The sequence below is a fragment of the Solea senegalensis genome, linkage group LG12 (assembly GCF_019176455.1).
Source record: "Solea senegalensis isolate Sse05_10M linkage group LG12, IFAPA_SoseM_1, whole genome shotgun sequence".
NCBI classification, from domain to species: domain Eukaryota; kingdom Metazoa; phylum Chordata; class Actinopteri; order Pleuronectiformes; family Soleidae; genus Solea; species Solea senegalensis.
Genome location: NC_058032.1, coordinates 286,542 through 301,904, shown reverse-complemented (window position 1 = coordinate 301,904; position 15,363 = coordinate 286,542).

Sequence of the window (15,363 nt, the reverse complement as noted above, 5' to 3'; positions counted from 1 at the left end):
GACAAAATAAAAACAAGTTAAGGCATGTCAAAATATATAATACATAAATGTTACAGAGGACAATAAAATATAATGTATGTAAAGATACTATCAGGATGAAAAATGTTTCTGTTTATTTTGCAGATACATATATGACCATGTACGACTATTCCACAGAGAATTGCAACAGTCTGAGTCAGTCTTTCCTCTTTTGGGAACCAGGTCTGCCTGTGGCTGCCTCTCTCCTCTCGATGGCGAGGCTGTGTTTACTGAGTCTATGCATGGACACAAATTTCCTCAGTTTTGGATCGGTCGCAGTGCTCAGGTGTGTGTCCCTGCATATTCTCTGTTTAGGGCCAAATAACATTCATATTTGTTCTCTTTGGTTGATTATTTCTAATGTGCAAGATAATTTTACTTCTGTCGGGTTTCTGTTTAGTTCTGCTTGTATATGTGTATTGAGTCCCAGAACCAGCTGACTGATGAGGTCTTTCTCTAGAGTTTCTCTGTAGGTGAGGGCTTTGAAAGGTCACTTTGTACTAGGTGATCATAAATATTAAAATGCCCTCTTTTGAATTTTGATAATTAGTGGGTCATTAGATATTGCATAACTCAGCATGTAGAGTCTCAATTTGGTGTTTGTCCCATTTAATAAAGTCCTGGTTGGCTAATGGGCCCCAGGTCTCACAACCATAGAGACAAATTAGTTCTATAACATAATCTAATATTTTGAGCCATATCTGAATTGGGATGTTTCTTTTTTCTCTTGGCCTTGTCTCTCAGGTGGTTCACAGCTTTGTTGAAGTTACTTGTGGTGCTTATGTTTAGGCCGAGATAGATGCAGTTTTGTGTATGTTCCAGTGCAATTATGTCTACAAATAATTTGTATTTGTAGTGTTGGACACTGGGTCCTTCTTGGGACATCATAACCTTTGTTATGACGAGGATGTAGACAAGGTGCTGTAAGTGACAGCCAAAGGGGATGTCGAGAGGAGGCTTCAGACTATGACGACCATCACAGTGAGCATGGCCGTCTCCTCAGGCCGTCTTTGTTTCCAGTGATTTGATTTTATCTTGGAGCTCTGTTATTGTGATTGGGGAGTCTAGTGGTAGTGTTTTGGTAGTCTTTTTCATCTTTAAAAAAACAAAAAAAAAACAAACAAACAATAAAAAAACAAACAAACAAAAAACATTTATATACTGTGTATATATACAATACGTTACTGTTTCACTTAACTTTTACTGTTTTACTGTTTCACTTAACTTCTTACTGTTTCACTTTTTTTTTTAAACTTTGTATGCTTGTATGCACCTATGTCACCAGAACAAATTCCTTGTATGTGCAAATCATACTTGGCAATAAAGCTCTTCTGATTCTGATTCTGATTCTGATTATAGTTGACCTAAACTGTTGTAGTTCCTTCTTCTCATTTAAATCACAAACAACGTTTCAAGTGCAGCTGCAGAGCAAAGTCTGTAGGATCACATTAAGGTGTCATTATGCCACACAACATGACATAACAACTTCTGGACAAACTGACAAAAAAAACTGCCATCTAGAACTAGGTGCCTTTCACCTCGCCTTCCTCTCTCTGCCATGTTTCCCAGTCTCCGTGTGCTCTGCTTTTCTCTGCCTGTCCACACTTCCCTCATCACTCTTCTTCTACGCTCTTGTTTGCTCTTTCCGGTTCAAACCCCCCGTTCCTCCGCTGTTGATCGGTTCCATTGCACCTGGCAGAACCTCCAGGTGCAATGCATTCAACATTCTATGTTGCCTTCACATGCAGTGGGACATTTCTAAAACATAGAATCAAATGTTATATATGTTAATAAAAACACACTGGTGCATAAAACCATGCAAAACTCTTAAAATATGTGACAAATGCCAGTTTTTTTTCAAATGCAGAATTGAACCACTTTGTCAGTTTTTGTTGTCCTGTGCCTTTTTGATATAAGTATTCTCCCAGAATAGTGCATTTGTAGCCTTTGATTTGCCCTAAAAAACACCATAACATGCATCACAACGTTTTTTTAAAGCTTTTTGTAACATTCACAAAAATTGACCATGAACTCCTGAAGGTACTGGCTAAAAGGAAGTGCTACTCCACAATCATCAGCACTGCTTTGTGGTGTAACCGTCTTCATCAGAATAGGTGGACCATCTGTCCATTAGTGCTTCAGTGGCTGCTGTAGTACTGAAGATTCTCAAAGGAAAATATTTTTTCTCAACAAACCAGTGTCCAACTGCATGAGCAATAACAACCTGCATTTTAAATGATTTAATTCCCTCCAGGAAGTGTCAGTGCAGCGAGGCCTTGCTGCAGAGTAAAACGTTTCTGGGATGTTTAAAGCCGCCCGTCTGTGGAGATGAAATTAAATGTCACACTGTCATTAATCTGCCGTCAGTGCAGAGGAGCCTAGTTCAACCTCACTCATTGCCTCCGCAAAAGTTAACAACTTCACTAGATGAATTAGAACAAGCTTCAATGCAAATATCGTTTTGTAATGAGGTTTCGTAACAGGATCATTCTGCTCTGTTACTGATGCAGTAACAGGAGGGAGGATAGAGGGAATGTGACACAGCAGGTAAGAGAGGGAGAGACGTGCTTGGATGTTCAATGTTTTTTTCCCCCTCTGATTCAAACCAACTCTCTGGCTTCCAATTAATTAAAACTCAAAGAGTAAGACTGTGATGCAAGCTGAATTTGCTTGGAAACCATGGTGTGTTTCCCCCTTTTCCTAAGCTTGTGAGGCAGCTGGAGTTTTCACATGAGAATCTTTACAGCTTTCAAGTCACAGAAATTTACATATGCATATGTATATATACATATATATACACATATATATAAATAGACATATATAGACATATACATACATAAACACTTTTTTACAAGGGTATTATTGATAGGCAAAGGCAAAGGTCTATTTGGAGCCCTTAAGATGCCCTAAACCTCCGTCCTTAATGGCATCAACATCCGTCCTTAATAATGGAACATTAAACACTCCTAAGCAATACTGAGTGTGTCCTCCGATCCAATCACAGAAACCACAGAGGTGGGTTGAGGACACAGGTGACCACATTCCTGAGCTGCAGGAATGCAATCACTCCTCAGGACACATTGAACACCATTTCTCACCTACAGTTTTTCATAGAAATCAGCACACATGTGTCAATTTATTTTTTAGCCACCTACACAATATTCATTTATTAAGAGTACTCCTGACTGTACTTATTTGTTCTAATAGTTGTAATCTTGTTTCAACAACAAGAGCAGATCTTTATTTCACTCATCTCATCCTCGCTCATCTCTCTCTTGCACTGACACTTAAATGCACACACATATCTTGACACTCACACAATCAACAGTCAAGATGTGGATGGGATTGGAGTAAAGGGTGGCAGAAGACACATCCACAACACATGTAATGCCAGCTGTGAGCAGTTGTACTTACTGCTGATGTGATCAGATCACTGAAGACAGATGTTAATCTACACAAGAAGTCATAGTGTATGTTGATATAAAGAATATGTTGTGGCCAGAAACCTTTTGATTACTGTATGCTAGCTCACCCACCTCGCCCGAGATGAGTCCGATTACTGTTGTGTCATCTGCAAACTTTACAATGTTATTGCTAAGGTGGGTGGAGACAGTCATATGTGTAGAGTGTAGAGGAGCGGGCTAAGCACACAGCCCTGTGACGAGCCGGTGCTGAGGCTGAGAGCAGTGGAGGTGTTGGAACCCAGCCTGACCCTCTGAGAGCGACCTGTTAAAAAGTCCAATATCCAGCTGCAGGTGAGTGGTGGAAGCCCAAGATCCGCCAGCCTGAGCAACAGACGTTGTGGAAGGATGGTGTTGAACGCCGAGCTGAAGTCCACAAAGAGCATTCTTACATATCTCCCTAGTTGGATCTTTGCTTTGTAAGCAAATTGAAAGGGGTCCAGGTCAGCTGGCAGGCACCAGTTTCTCAAAGCACTTCATGATGACCAGTGTAAGTGCCACAGGGCGGTAGTCATTTAGGGTGGCAATGCCGGGTTTTTTTGGCAGTGGGATTTTGGTGGAGGACTTTAGGCAGGGCAGGACAGTGGCCTGTGAGAGGGACTGGTTGAAGATTCTGGTAAAAATTCCAGCCAGTTGGTCCGTCGGGGCCTGCAGCCTTCCTTGGGTTCACTTTCCTCATCACCCGCCTCACCTCACCCTCTTCTACTGTGAGTGTGAGGCTGCTGTGAGCAGGCGGCTGAGGTGGGGATGATGTAGGGGTCACCTCAAAATGGGCAAAGAAGATGTTAAGCTCCTCTGCCAGAGAAGAGTCCCCCTCAGCGGCCGAGCACTGTCATCTCTGGCAGGTTTAGTTTTTTAATAGAGCCCCCTCAGCGACAAAATCCCTGTTCTCATCAGAAAATATTTTAACCAATTTCCAGAAACGCAGACCACACACACGGATACGAAAAACTACTCATCACTCAATCAGTGCCTCAGAATATACGATCTTGTTAAAAACATTTTAAAATGTCTCCATATTTTTTTTTGTTATTTCTACTCTCTCGTCTCATCTCTCTCTCTCTGTCCATTTCCGTCATCACAAAAATCGAGCAGATTACAAGACACGTTCTGTCTCTGGATCTATCATATTGTATACATCAGAGACTGAAGATGGAACAGGTCAGAGGAATCTACTGCAGACCCTCAGCTGTTGGAGCATGATTGTGTTTTCCAGTCATGTGTTTTGAGCAGCTTTTAAGCCCCGGGTTTGTAAAACTTATACATGCTTCATTATCCTCCAAAATATGACCTACCTGCACTGCCTGAAGCTAAACCTTACCCCAAATCACTGGCAGAGCATTTTAAATGTTGAAATGCTATCATTTATAAGACTGGCAGTATAAAGTAAAGCACTAGAATTCAGAGGAATTGAACATGCCTTGATCCTGAAGGCAGTAGGTGAAGTGTAACTTTACTTTGTACTAAATACTAGAAGGAAATGATGTTGGGATGTTTCGCTGTGTTGACTCACAGCGGAAAGGTTATTGATTAAAATTGTGTGGAGTTTGTATGTTCCAGGTATTTCTGATTCTTCCCAGAAGACATTCAGATTGGTGTCAGATTCACTGGATATTCAAAACTGACCATTGTTGCAAATGGCTGTCTCTGTTTATCTTCTCTAACCCTAAAAGCAGGTGCATCTGGGATACTGGAACCCAGGTGAATCAATTTAAAAAAAGTGATTGACATTATTCTCAGTGCAGTCCTGAGTCACCCGTGCAACAGAAACAAACATTAGTAAGCCAAAACAATAACAAGACAAAGTTACAGTTACTGCCATCTTATTAAAGTCCCTTGAAGTCAGTGACTGAACGAAACTAAGGATGATGAAATAAGATTAACATACGGAGTGCTTTTCTCACTTCAGGACTCCATCATTAATGACTAACAGCTATACTAACGGCTGTAAGATGAGACTGACATTAATGACAATTAATGAGTAATACTGTTGATATTGTTTATTTTATGATCAACACTTATAATAGGCTGTTTAATAAAATGATGTGATGACTTAAATAAAAGTTTATTACTTAGTCACTGCCTGATTTGCACTCTGCGCATGTGATAATTAGACAATTGAATTAAAAATGATTATGCACACTTTTAGTCTTGCCGCAAGTTATTTTTTTTATTAATTAGGTCAATTAATTTGCCTTTAAAAAGTGGGTCCCAGTATGAAATGTTTGGGAAACACTGTCATGTATCTTTTTCTTTTCTTTTTTTTGTGTAAAAACAATATCAAACAAACATTGTTCCGAAGAAGAGTAGTTGAAGTAAATTCATTGGCCAGATGCAGCAACTGCGTTGGTGAGTCCTATAAGTGATGTGTGTCTGTAAACTGTGCCCCTTTCACAAAATATACTGCCACTGTATCTCATCCCATCCTGTCTGCTCTCTCTCTTCAAAGCCCTGCCCACATGAGAACCTAAGTAGAAAACAAAATAAGATAAAAGGTTGTTGAGAAACCAGTTACAGTTTGTGGCTTTAAGACTAGAATCTCACTCTATTATGCAGTACAAAAAAAAAAAAAAAACATACCCAAATGACCACAGTGAAAATGGTTGACTTTTGTTGCTCTGTGAGTAATGGCAGGTTTGAAAAAGGAAGAGCAAATGAATCAGCGTTGCACTCTTCTAAAAACATATCCTTCTGTATCCTGCAGCTATTTTTCCATGCTGAAGGAATGAATTACTCTGAACAACAGTTTGCAGAACATCCTCCTGTGCCCATTCACTGCTGTAGCATCGCACACATCTCCAGTAAGTATTCATGCAGAGCCTAATTTATAAAAAAGTATGCACATTCCTCTCCAAGCGAGTGTACACTTATATTTAGACAGTTTCAAAGAAGAACATATTAATTCTTCTTCAAGTTGTCTTGAGTATTCAGCCCCTCCAAGTCAATATTTTTTAGAACCACCTTTGGTTGCATTACAGCTGCACGTCTTTTGGGGTGTGTTCCCTTTCTTCTTTGTAAAATAGCTCAAGCTCTGTCAGATTGGATGGAAACAGCAACACATTCTCAACCATTGTAGCTCTGGCTGTAATTTTGGGGTTGTTGTCCTGCTGCATGGAGAACCTCTGCCCCAGTCTTTTGAAGACTCAAACAGGTTTTCTTCAAGGGTTGCTCTGTATTTGGCTCAATCCATCATCCCTTCAACTCTGACCATCTTCCCTGACCCTGCTGAAGAAAAGCATCCCCTTATCATGATGCTGCCACTACCACGTGTCACAGTAGGAATGGTTTTGCTCAGGGTGATTCCTCCACACATAGTGTTTTGTATTAAGGCCAACAAGTTAATCTTTGGTCAGAGCACCTTCTTCCACGTTTGCTGTGTCTCCCATATGACTTGTGGCAGAGTTATGGCTTTCTTTCAACAGTGGTTTTCTTCCATAAAGGCCAGATTTGTGGCATGCCTGACTAATAGTCTCCCACCTCAGCTGTGGATCTTTGCAGCTCCTCCAGAGTTACCATTGGCCCCTTGGTTGTTTCTCTCATTAATGTTCTCCTTGCCTGATCTGTCAGTGTAGGTGGTTTGCTGTTGTACCATACTCCTTCTATTTTCAAATGATGGATTTCATGTTTGGTATTAATGGTAGGCTTGGTATATTTTCTGCTGTTTGTTAAGTAATGTTCTCTAACAAACCACTGAGCCCTTCAAAGTGTTTATACAGAGATTAAATTGTGCACAGGTGGAATTTATTCACAAATTATTCAACTTCTTAAGACAATTGGTTGCACTGGATTATATATAAGTAAAGGGTGGTAAATACATATACACTTTTCAGATTTATACTTGTAAATCATTTTGAAAATGTTGCTCTTTTTTGTGTTTATTACATATAACAAATAAAACACATTTAAATTGCAGTTGTAACTTGACAAAATGTGGGAAAGTTCGAGGGAATGAATACTGTTCAGCGAGGGTGAGTGTCAAGCTGTTTTATGGCACAGGGGGCACACTCAGCACAGTCCATGCTAACTAGTAATTCATGACATCCATGTTGTGAGCAAACTCTCTCTAACACGGTCAGAATACATTTGTGGATCTTGCAACCTTTTGAGTTGATTTAGTTTTCATAGCCAACAGTAAATTTGGCTTATTCTAAAAAGAAAATGTGATTGCTGGCAGCTCAACCATGAGGTGTTAAATTAAGCTCATAGGAAGAGAGAGGAAGAGAAGTGGAAATAGACCCTGTGCTGAGTGCAAAAATGTTTCTACAATATAAATCAACAAAGCATGAAATGTCAGTATAGTTAATATATTGCTATAGTGAACTTAATCAGTCGACTGTCATACATTTTTCCAAACATTATCTCTGCAAAAGCTTGATGTGAATGGTGGTTTCATTTGTGGTTGGGATTATTTTCAAGGGAATTTTCATAAATGACTTTTTTAAGAATGCTTATTTTCTATCACCTTTGTTTTTGTTTGTTTCACAATCCATCCATAGTTTTCTTCCAAAGGAAACTTAGCCAGAACATTCTTGAGATAGTGAACACAAATCTGGTCAAGAGCACTATGTCTGTAACCATAGTGGCTTGGAGTATAAAGAAAAAATGTGTCCATAAGTATTAACACTTTAACAAAATCACATAGAAAGATTTACAGGTGCAGCTAAGTGACAGGTACCTGTTTATGCAAGACATTTCTTGATATAAGTGATCCATCAACATCTTTTACATTCTGAATTTATATTCAGGAAGACACTTTAGTCTCCAATGATACACAAACATGTCTGTAGATTGGGTGGAGTTTGTCATGTTGTTCTTTGATGATCTTTACCTGCAGGTTGAACTTAAGTTGCACAGAAAACAATTGGCATCAAATGTAAAGTGAGAGTTCACTGAAGACAAACTGAAACTCACTTGTGAGGGCAGTGGCTTGTAAATGTGCCGCAGAAGCGCAGGGGGAGATGCAGGCGGAGACAAGGCAGTGACAAGGTGGAGAATGACAGAATGCCAAATATCACAAAGTCAATTAACAAATTTAGATCAATGAATGTCAAATAGTACAATGTAAATCAGGTAATTTGAATTAACAATTAAACAAAAAGGAAGAAAGATGAATTGATGGAAGGAAAGGAAGTGAGGTGAGGTGGTTAGTAACCTGGGCAATGTGTTAGCAAGCCAACTACACTGCTTGGACCCAAACACATGAGACAGGAGAAACGAAAAATGATTCTAGAGTCTTTATTATCTCTTGAGATGGCAGGCCAAAACAAAAATCACTTCCTTACTGAAGGAAAACAAACAAGATTTGACTTGACACTGGCACTAAGGCAAAACAAACGTGGGACCTGACATGAACTCTATGAGCATAAACGACACACTGGCAAAAGGCAAAGGAACCAAAATGGTGACACAGCATGGCTGTATTATGAGCACTGCCCCTTTGCCGCCCCCGTTGTATTTTGGTTTAGGGTTAGGGTTAGAAACAATCATTTCTAACTGTTTTTGAAAAGATGCTTTAAAAATAAAGCTGACTATTGTCTGACTATTATTTTTTTTTTATTACTCAACTCAACTCAACTTTATTTATAAAGCACTTTAAGCAGTCGTAGCTGAGACAAAGTGCTGTACATGAAAAGAAATAAAACAAAAAGTAATGCAATAAAAATACTAAAATACTAAAACAATAAAAACAATAAAACAAGAATGTTAAAACAATAAAAAAAACAATAAAACAATAACAATGTTAGAGAAATAAAAAGAATAAAACACTAAAAACAAGAGCAGAGTCTCATGCTGAGTTGAAAGCCAAGGAATAAAAATGGGTTTTAAGATGAGTTTTAAAAATGGACAGACATTCCAAAGTTTGGGACCGGCAATGGAAAAAGCTCTCTCCCCTCTGGGCTTCCGCTTAGACCTCGGTACCTCCAGGAGCAGCTGGTCAGCTGACCTGAGACACCGGGCAGGAGCTATAATTACTATTATCATTATCATTATATTGATACTAGATTAAAGATGAAGTTGAGAACTGTTCATTCTTGAGAACAAAAAATGTCCATTTTCCAAAACTGCCACAATACAGTGAAAGTACTTCATAAAATATAAAATATCTGCCATGGCTCCACCTATTGCTTATATCTTATTTATTTATCTTAATTGTAGCCGCTTTGAATTTGTCTTTATACCAACCAAACCAGCTAAAAATTTAACAAAATATATATTATTTCAGGTGCAGACCAATGAAGCAGACTACAAGGTGTGAACACACTGAAACTCATTGAGCCAATACTGTAGATCAGTTTCACAAAAGGATTTCACTGACTGCAGCTTTCAGAGGAATATGTAGAAGAGGTCAAAAAGGAGACTTTTCAGGAGACTGGTCATTTCTTGTTTTATTTACATAATTGATACTTACAACAGCAAATAGTTGTTCTGTCTGTCTCTGCTACACACCAGTGCCAAACTAAATTTATAATACAAAGTGACAACCTCAGAACAGAGAGAGGAGAGGAAACAAAACCACATGTATTATTATATTATTTATGAAACCACCTTGTGATACGTGTGCTATGCCATGTACTGTGTTTGTGTGATGTTAGCAGTCACTTCTAATTTCTGTCAGCATCTTAAAGCTTTCCAGTTTAAACACTGTTATTCTGTTCTGTCTGTTCTAGTGTCTTGGAATAACACAGCACAGGCAACACTATCAATCAGTGTTAGTGATAACTATAATTACTCATAAAGCTGCAGTGGCTATATGACCTTTTTTAGGTCACTTCAGGCATCACGAGTATAAGGCATCTAATCTTTCTCTGCCTTTGCTACAAAATATATATCAAACAGCTAGGACTGAGAGAAGCATACTTAATGCCAGACACCAGCTGTGTCACAATAGTCGAGGCTGCTTCCCATGTGTGGATTCATCGTCCAGATGTTGTCAAAATGCATCACCGCACTGTGCTGTGGGCTGTCCCAATTGTTACATGAATCATCAGCTCCTTCAAATCCATGTTTGCCCGACCATGAAGGATACACTGGGTGTATCTTACATACATATATATGTATATATTTGTATCTATCTATCTATCTATCTATCTATCTATATATATATATATATACACACACACACATATATGATATATACACATGTATATCCGACCACATGCTTTTTCTGGTCCGGCCCCACTTGAGTTCAAATTTTGCCTTTGGCTGTAGTTCTGGACCTCCTCCAACAAGACCTCCCTTCCCCCCTTCTATCTCTGTATTCTCATCTTGCAGGTTGCAGGATCAAGATCCAGTCAAGGCTACCCATATCATACATATCATCACCATTATTGTGCTATAATTAAAAGTTGATATCATTAACTGTATAAACCTGTAACTGTATCATATAATCATGACAATAATGAAATAGTGACACCACATATAGAAAATGCTTTAAAAACTAGATGAACAAATAAAACTCACTTGTTGTCTCATCGAATCAGTCTACCATAAACTGATAGGTAACTTAGCTAACCTGGACAAATTTGCTGTTCAGTCCTGACAATAAACAAGGCATATATATATATATATATACATATACATAAAGTCTCCATAGGTGTTTCATTGAACATACTGCAGTCAAAAGCATTACTGTAATAGTTTCAGTAACGTTAAGTTTTACTTAATTGCACTAAGTGCGTAGAACTGTATCAGAGGAGGAAAATGGAGTCGACCTGTCTTGTCTCCAACCGAAGCATTGAAGCATGGGCGGAGCTTAATTACAACGCTGCATGGTTGATTTAACACTCACATGATCAACTCTGTCAAATGACTCCAACACTTAATATCATTTAAATCAGAAAGTGTTAAAATTGCACTTTGGGAGTAGAAATCAACTCAGAAATGTTTAACCTTGAAATGTCAACTCTCCAATTTTTGCTGTGTGGTGTTTTGGTTCTGGCTGTCAAGTGGGGCATCATACAGGGTGGTTTCCCTAGTTTGACATGCCTCTCTCCACTGTCCACTACATCGTCAACAGTGACAAAGGAACTGGTGGCCCTTTGGCACAAAGAAATATACCTACCAAGGGCCCCAGAAGAACTGGACTCCTGTGGGTTTTGCAGGCCTGGGAAGGAACCCTGCCTTTGGGAAAGCAGCGAGAGCTATCAACAGCTGCCATGTCAGTATCAAGACAGCAAGTGAGTCAGGGACGCTTTATTGACACCTATATGGGGTGGCCATGGTCAGTCCATGATGCCAGAGCCCACAGCGTGGTGCTGTGATGCATTTTGATAACATCCGGACAACAAATCCACACTTTACAGGATCTAGACCCTGAAATGAGACACGACTACACATACACACACACACACACACACACAGAGGGAGAGCGAGTCAGTCTGTCAGCATGAAATACATTTTTTGAAAACCTCACTGGAATACAAACTGGATGAATGAATATATGCAGTATATTGTGTGTATTCATGCATCGTGTGTCTTGGAGGGTGACTCTTTTTTCAAACTGTGTGTTGTCATTTCAATCAATGTGACCTTAGGGACTGTGTATGATGGTTGGATTTTTCACTGAACCTCTTTATTAGATCTCCCTCCGTCACTCTCACACAATCACACACACACACACACACACACAACATGAATTTACAGATATGTGGACTGCATAGAGAGGTACATGCACACTATTAAGGTCCTGCAGTGACATTGATTGTACTCTCTGCCTTTTTAAAGAGCAGATGCAGTGGGTGTAGAATCATCAATAACCTCATCCATACATATGGTATGATACAGAATGTGTTATTATTCATTTACGTGAATAACAATAATGTGAATAACAATAATGAAGCTTTTACACTAATCAGCTCTCATACTTTGATTTATTTATCAACCATTGTCACAATATTATGGTTGAATGGTTAAAACAATTTCTTTAATGTTACAGCAGCATGACAACAGCTTCACCAGCTTTACTAAAACACACACAAAAACAGTTTCTTGCTAGCACAATGTCATACAGTCACAAGAGATGCATCCAGGACACATTTTAATGACAGATGTGAACAGTTGCATTTAAATCAGTCCATATTCCATCTGTTAACTGAGGACAAAGGTTAATACCAGGTCCAACCAGAGCAAAATATGTTCTGTGAACCTGAATGAACCTGAATCATCACTTTAAGTTACCATCTCTTTTAGTTTCCTGATCACCAGCCTCTCTGACCGGGACACAAACATTTTTGATATGACCAATATTTTAACAGTGCACATTCTTCATCTCCTACTACAGTTGGAAATATGACATCTCCATTTCATTTGTCTGGCTGTTGTGCAATAAGGATGGCTTAAAAGCAGAGGTCAAATTCACAATCAGTAATTGGTGTGTGTGTGCAAAAATAACTACTTCTAATTCTAATTGCGTGATAATTAGTGAGGGCGAGCTTGTGGTTCATGATGTCAAAAAGCTGTCATCGAGTAATCAGTGTGTGGAAGCACAGCAGCAAAAACAACAGGCTCTGTGTGATAAACATGGATAGCAGGAGAATGATAATTAAAACACAGCTTTGATATAACTCTCTCTGTGAGTCTCTGCTGCATTGAAACCACACTGGCATGAATGGGAATTATCCAAATCAAAAAAGTCTTTCTTATCTGTCAGGAGTTTCATACCTGTAAAGGCATTGGTGCATTTCACAAGCAATATATAATGTAACGTGCATGAGTAGTGAACAGGTCCTGATTCTACAAAGGTCAGTCATATCAGCCTTTTAACATTCAACAGTGCAACATAAAATCCATATAAAAATAATATATGATGACAATAAATAGTGTAATAGTATAAGATGTATCAGATTTTTTAATTAATTAATTTTTAATGTTAGCACAAAATTCAATTCAATTTAATTTAATTTGTATAGTGCCTAATCATGACTGATTTAGATGAATTTAGCAGATTACCAATTTGCATTATGATTAATATTTGTAATTTATTATAATTGTCTGTGTGGGTCTGTGTGTGTAGAGACATGATTACAGATCAGATTTGACAGTTTACCTTACCTCCTAAATAGAGTCTTGTGTGTGACTTTGATGAATGTGACTGTTGTCATTTTTTTAGTGAGGCCTCCTTCCTTCTTACGAACGATAGGTGATGAGTTGATGGTGCAGAAAGAAACCCCTCTGACACAGGACATGTGCCAAACAAAGGGATTTGGTTACAAGTAAGGCATCAGACCAAGCTCTGCAGCAGCTCGGGAAAATGTGTTCCTGCTGAATCTCCGAACAATTCTGCCCGCATTAGAGCAGGTCCATCCTCTTAAAGGTTATATGACATCATCATGCTATACCTCACATTTTCCCATTTTAGGTCGAAGCCACCTAGTGATAGACAGAGAGGACCAAAAATTAAATTTGTGGGTGAGATTTAGCTCTAAAGGACAATCTTCTCCTCCATTGTTTGATTGTGTTGTGCCACCAATGCAGGTCTATGACATCAGTGCTCGGCGCATATGTAGAAATTGTCTAATAAAAAAACATGAAGCACTTTCTTAATTTTTAACACAAAATTAGCTAAATTGAATTATGTGTGAAGAGGAATTTAATTTATGCAAAAGAAACCCATCAAGACGATAGCACAGAAAATATAATTTCATGTCTATGGCCATAGGCAAGAAGAAGTTGAGCACATAGTTCACATAGTGCTCTGAATGGTAAATATTGTACACTGTATTTATTTTTATTTTACCCTAACGTCTAAAAATGTTATGTGCACAGTATTTAGATAAGTAAAATAATACTGTTAATTGTTTTGATTTTGTGTAACAGTTAAATCATATTACTATTAAGATAGAATGTATCAATATTTTGTATCTGTTTGTGTTTGTACTACATGTGTTTGAATCATAAATGAGACATTCAGTTTTGTAATGTTAATTAGCCACACAAGTTTATTTAGATTTTGTCTCAGTACGAAAAATGTCTAAACATGTTAGTCTTGCGGGCAAATCATTTTATTATGAGTCACAGTATATTTTAATACACACAGACACGTCTGTCATTAGCCAAATCCACACACAGCTAAAAAAAAGTGCACAGACAAACATAAAAGACTGCTTCACTTGATGACTCAGTGTTGCATTCAGGGACACAGTAGTGAATATTTGTTGTCAGAAATTAGATTTTCAGATTCTTAATCCTCATTTTATTGAAGTAGATTTGGTCTTTGTAATATTTTAGAGCTGCAGGAGGCATTTCTAGGGACGAGCACACCACAATTACAGTACAGATAAGAATACTACACATCTGAAGGCTTGTGGAACTTTATTACTCATAAAATGCAGCAGAACGTCTGTGAACACCAAAGTCACTGTGTGTAAGAGTTTCTTCTTTTTTATTTTAATGATATTTTTAATCCAAAGTTGTCTCAGTATGGTGACATTGTTGCTTGTGTCCAGGACAAACCAGGGCCCCCCCACCCCGACCCCCAGGGCGTGCACACAAAAAATTAATAAAGTAAAAAGTTTAGGTTTTTGTTCCTATTCTCACAGTGTATATAAAAACTGTCCAGTGCTTCCATTTAATCAAAACCAAGGTATTGCCTTGTTTTCTTTTTTTGGTCCCGGTGAGTCTTTGGTACCTTTACGTTTCTCATACAACAGGAACATAATCCGGACAAATAGCTTAATAAACTGAAAGCTGGACCAAACAAATGATAGTTTTCATTTGGATGATACTGACTACTGATTATTCAGTAGTGTCTGATTGGGATAATATAATTATATTAACCTCACAAACTCAGAGCAGTCAAAGCTCTGTGCCCCCTCATGTGATCTCTGGCGGCCCCCTAAGGGGGGCTTTGACCCCAGGATGGGAACCATGGACATAGACAACACTC